This window comes from Dromaius novaehollandiae, chromosome 6 (genome assembly GCF_036370855.1).
Source record: "Dromaius novaehollandiae isolate bDroNov1 chromosome 6, bDroNov1.hap1, whole genome shotgun sequence".
Lineage (NCBI taxonomy): Eukaryota > Metazoa > Chordata > Aves > Casuariiformes > Dromaiidae > Dromaius > Dromaius novaehollandiae.
Window position 1 is genome coordinate 27,319,201 of NC_088103.1, and position 5,748 is coordinate 27,324,948.

Genomic DNA, 5,748 nt, shown 5'->3' on the forward strand with positions numbered 1-5,748 from the left:
AAGAAGAAAAAGGAATGTAAGGAGGGCATCTGCCCTAGTCTCTCCCAGCCTGGCAACCCATTGTTAGTGATTGCTTCCCAAACATGACTACCGAGGAAGGAAAAGACTGGATACAGCAGCAGCTTCCCATCACTCAGGCAGGATCACTGGGCCCAGGACTGAATGGACCCAGAAGGAGAGGAAAAACACAGAAATCTGACTAAGGTTTTTCTTGGACAGCACAAGACTTCTATAAAGTCTTGTGAGTGTACGAGAGGAGAAAGGAAAGATGGTTGCTATCCAGGCAACTATTGAGGCCTTGGAAGGAACGGATGTGAGCTGTCAGTGCAGAGCTGGAGTGGGAAGAGAGGCAAAAAGCTGTTTCTGAAGAAGCTTAGGAGAGAAGACAGCTGATGGGAAGGAGGGGAAAATCCTCAGGTAGGAGGAAGAGAGAAGAAGACAAGAGATAAAGACTGCATGGGAAGAAAAAGAATAAGAAAGTCTGTGAGGTTTAGAGAGAGAGGAAAAAGGGGGATTCCTTGGGGAAATGGCAATGTGAATACGTAATGCAGTCTTCTGATCTGGTCTCCAGAGCACTGAGTTTCCATACCAACTCTGACTAGTTCACTTTGTGCAAATTATGTGCAGCTAGCTGATCCCCTCTGGGACCTTCCCAGTCAGTCAGGGTTCCCCTTTTAGCCTCAGTTAGGCCTGTTAGCTTAAGTTGATAACTCTACCACACTACTGTGCAAACATAAATGCTGTGTGGGGCAACTGTGAGTAAAAGTCTAAGTCTACAGTGAAGATTGATTGTATGCATTTACAGAGCATTTACCCCAATGGAGCAACGATCTATGGGTTCCTAATGCAGTACAGGTATATTGAAGGGGAAAAATTAAGAGGGAGGTGGAAGAAAGCTGTGCTTTTATGGTACTTGCAACAGATAAACAGCTCAGCCTTTCATTTCTTGTGCTACTGGGCTTGACATTGAGAGTGGCTAATGAAGCCTTATTTTCTGCTTGAATGCAAGGCACAGACTTGCTGTAGGACTTGCAGAAGGTCATTCAGTGATGCTGGTGATTCATGGTAGCAGGACAGTGGTCTCCTGAGAGCAGTCTTGAAATCTGAATTTGCTAACGGGAAATAATGATATTGTGGTGGAAGGCTCTCATCTCTTGCCAGAGGCTCTTAGCAGAAGCTTGTTCCAAACCATGTTTACCACAGATGTCTCCTTTCCTTTCTTTCTCCAAGATCCTTTCCTGGCACATAAAGAGAAGGATCATGCAATTTGCCATTTGTCTTATCCAAACAACAAAAATTTTGGAAATTCTGACTTTACCCAGAGGAGGCTGTGGGGGAAACAAATCAACTCTGTTCACCTCAGTAGTGATTAAATGTCAATACAGGTTTTATTTATGTGAAATAGAACTTACTGATAGCTAGACCCACAGTCAACCTTTTCCAACCTCTGCTGGAGTCCATGAGAGTTGGACGCGAACTCCTTGTTCCTGCAGAGGCTGGAAGTTGCGGAAACATTGTTTGTGACAAACTGTGGGGACAGAACACGATTAGGAAGTTGGAGGGCAGTGCAGGAGGAATGCTAAACGGAACTACAGGCTTTTCTCTGGAACTTTTACAAGATGTTATAGTGTTTTACTAGATTTTCTTAGGCAGAGTCAAATTTGTGGTACACATGCCTTCAAATGCTTTGAAATGAAAACTGCTCGCAACATCCTGGTTAGCCTGTTTTGATCATGGTTGAAACCTTGTGAGAGGTTGCTGCCTCTAAAGTTCAAAGTCATTCAAAATAGAACTTGAGAAATATTGCAAGTATTAAAAATAACCTCCTTTTGTTTCACTGTCACTTACTAACGCAGACATGCTTGCCATGGAAAAGCCTGCAAGCCCTGCTCTGATGTTGCATGTCAGCAGCTAGCATCTGTATGACAGTCTAATTCTTCTAAAAAATCACTTACTGCTCTTATCTCCTTTGGCAGTTATACACATTGATTTATGGAGAAATATTACCTGATTTTTTCCACAGGAAATGAGAGGGGAAATAGGGCAACATTTTATGTTTTAAAGTCAAAAGAAGGAAGTTCACTTTCTAAAGCACTGAACTGGCACATAGAAGAGCAGGTTTCAGGTTTCCAAGTCTACCAGATCCTTCTTCTCAGTGACCTACAGCAAGTCACAGGGTGTTCTGACTCCTCAGCATAAGCTATAGACATTATTACCTGCAGCTGTCTGCCTTGCTGCTCCATTGGAGAGTCCTTACCCCAAGGTATGACTAGCTTAGCTGATCCTGAAACATCTACTGTATTGTCCCAAGGTACAGTGTGATATGCCAAGCAAAACCAAAATCTGTGCTGGTTTCCTTGATATGCCAAGCTATAATCTGTAGTGGTTCGGGGTTTCATCTGATTCCTATCTGCTCAGCTGTCCATGTACTACGTATGTCTGAGAAACAGGTAAGTCAGACAACTCTGGCTCTTACTTTAATCTGTCTGTATGTTTATGAGTCAGTGTTCATAACAGAGATGCTGCCATCTTTTTAGGACTAGTTGAAACTATATTTGACTGAAAAATGTTTTTTGACTCCAGTCTTTTGCAAAAATACTGACTTCCAGCAAGAATCCTACTCCTAATCCAGGAGCAATTTTGCCTCTTTAGATGCGGAGTGTTACAGTTGCTCTACCTGTATCTCCCTGTTTACAACAGTCTGATCTGCTGGTAGCTGACAAAGGTGTCGAAGCCTTAGCCCTGTTTCCTCGTATCTCTGTAGTGTGACAGTGAATAGATGTACTTATATTCTCCCAATAACAGAAACATGATAGGAAGCTTTGTTTTTCTATCCCACCAGAAAACTGGGAATTTACTATAATTTTATCATCTTACTGGAATGAAAAAGTGAAATCTAGAAAATTTCTACAAATGGAAGAAATAAAATTGGGTTCTTGAGATGTTGCTTCACTTTGATCTTTTGAAATGTCTGCACTTTGTACATAAAAACTTAATTTCAAAACCAAATCTCTCATTGAAAAGAAAAATTAAATTAGAAAGAAAGTGAGCCACACTCACACACAGTTTTGGGCTTTAACTCCCAAAATGCTGTTGTTTTCCAGCAAAATCGTTTCATGAAGAAAATATGAACGACCCTTAGAACATCATACCTGGTTTGTCCTCACATGATGCCAAGGCTGATCACATTCTGCTCTTCCTCTTTAAATTTGTGTCTTCTCTTCAACTGGCGAACGAGACTGAAGCTTCTGTAGAGCATCCAGCAGAAGGCTAGGAGCTGCAGAGGGTGTGGTAGCCTTCAGGGTTCAGAAAATAATCAGCTCATGTCCTCAAGCATGAAATTTGATTATCCTCTTCTTCTCAAACCACATCACTGCGGTTATGTCTAGCCATTTAAAAACCCTGTCTTAGTGCTTAGCTGTGTGCCCCCCTGCAGCAGTGAACACTGACATCTGACTATGCATTGCATACAATAATCTCTCTTTAGATTTATGTCACAAGCCATTGAATTTCATTGACAGCCCCAGCTCACATCTCATGAAACAGGATGAAGGGGGAGGCAGGTTAATTTTCTTTTCCTCTGTAACTTAGATTTTCTTGTGTATCCTAATGTTTCCTTTTTTTCAGAATAAATAAACAGAACCATGCTTTTGCTGTTTTTTTGCCATATATGGACTGGACTTTCCATACAGCAGCTTATGGGGAAAAGTGAGAAGGTGGGTGAAGCAAGGGAAATACAGCTATCAATTTCCTCTAGCTGAGTATGTATCAGTTGGCTGAAATCTGTGGAGCTATACAGCTTTTAACAGCAGAGGACCTACCAAGGACTATGTAAAAAGTGACTTGAGATGATGATAACAATGCTGCTTTGGAGAAAATCCGAGAGAACCTCAGTAGGAGTAAGTCAGCATCTGAGTGACATTAGCAAAGACACATCCAGTTCCCAGTTGGAGAAAAACATGTGTTAGCCATAGCCTATAAAGAAAGAAATCCCATATGCAAGTTGAAACAGATCAGCGCTTGCAAAACAAAGCTGGGAGGAAGGAGCATGAAAAAGGAAGCCATGGCAGGAGTGTGTTATATTCTACCACCTGAACAGCCGGCTGCCTTCAATTATATAAACCAGTTGACAAGAATGGAAAGTGCTTTTGAACACCAGCAAAACAGCAACCACAAAGATTTCCAGGCAGATGTTAATGAACTTTGTACTGAAAGCACTGAATGGAAATACTAGAAGATCTGGAGAAATAAAAAGCAGAGACACTGGAGAAACAAATATCCCCCCTTCTTCTCTGCCAGCAGATACCTTACAGGCTAGTAAATCAATAACCATTTTTCAGTATGGTTGTCACCTCCTGAAGGCATATATGTAGCTCTGTTCCCTTGCAGCATAATCATTTCACAATTTTTAATGCTTCTATTCTCTCATGTGATGTTAGGTAATGCTGTAATGTTAGTTAGTACTGCAGTACTGTACACGTACCCATTGTACAGTGGAGAACTGAGGCACTTTGAGATGGGTCATTCCTCAGGATCCATTAGCTAATACTTAAGTGCTACACAGTCTAACTTAGATGCCAAGTCACAACATGGAATTACAGCCGTGAGTTAGGTGGTCAAACTGCCTACACAATGCAAATCAGGCTGTGCCTATAAAACGTGTTTTCTGCTCTCCCATGAGATACTCAGCAGAATCTGTTAAGCCGCACAGTAACACAGAGCAAGGAGTACGGTTGAAATCCTGCTTCCTAAAGGAGGTTAAACACCTAAGTCTGGACTGGAGAGAGGCACCACTGGCATATTGGGCAGCCAGTATCCATCTCTGTTTCCGTGCTGTGATATACCAAAAGATTCTACCACAAAAGCTGGAGAATGCCTAAGTGGCGAATCCCACAGTTATGCCAGATTGTGCAACAGTACCACAACAACACCCACTTTAATGAGATAAAAGCTGTATCATGCTGTTTCAAGAGCTTGTTCAAATTCTAGTTCATATTTTCCGTGTTATTTTTTCTTAATGTTTCTGATGTTTTTCTAATGTTTCCATGTGGTGTTATTCAGTTTTTCAGAAGATCAGATAAAAATAACTGTGGAACTTCCAAATAAACCTACACCTATGTATTCAGAATTTTTCAGGTAAACCAAAATTTCAAAATTTAAAGGTAGAAAAGGCTTCTAAAGCTGTCTCATTAGAATGTACTTGTGCAATTCAGATAACTTAGAAACTAATGAAAGCATTTCAACTGAGCTGTAAGAGTGTCCATGATCTGTGGATAGAGCTGGTCAATACACTATGAACAGCAAATTAACGTCTGGTCAGTACCACCTTTCTTCATGGCTGCGTTACAGAATAAAAGATTAAGAAAAAGGTTAGATTTGGGCTTCTCAAGTGATACAATTTTATACTCTGTAGCAGCAATGAAAAGCTCCATATTTGCTCTTACTTGGAATGTGAGTTAAACATGGCTGGACTCGCTGTCGGAAAAGACAGAAAGCATGTGAGTATCACCTTAGCACTACAGGAGGAGAAATACCGGAAAATAATTCTCAGGTCAAAGCCAGAAGACTAGCAGAACATGCTGTTTGGTCCTCTGCAATGATCTGAGAAACCTCAGCACTCCGCTGCTATTCTTACCTTTGGCTACAGTGGTGGTGATCTCTATGAGAATTTCCAATAGCTTGTATATATTAGGAAATAGATTAGCCACAGAAATATTCCAGAATCACCTCTTAATTTACATGTTACTA

General features: G+C 41.1%; 1 long non-coding RNA gene across 1 annotated transcript; it reads right to left on the reverse strand.

Annotated features, from left to right (window-relative positions):
• Positions 1–447: 447 nt before the first annotated feature.
• LOC135328804 (uncharacterized) lies at positions 448–4,542 on the reverse strand. Its single transcript, XR_010389843.1, has 3 exons — positions 4,484–4,542; positions 3,153–3,296; positions 448–1,238 (listed from the first exon to the last, which is right to left on the reverse strand). It is a non-coding gene; the product is annotated as an uncharacterized LOC135328804 (long non-coding RNA).
• Positions 4,543–5,748: the final 1,206 nt, after the last annotated feature.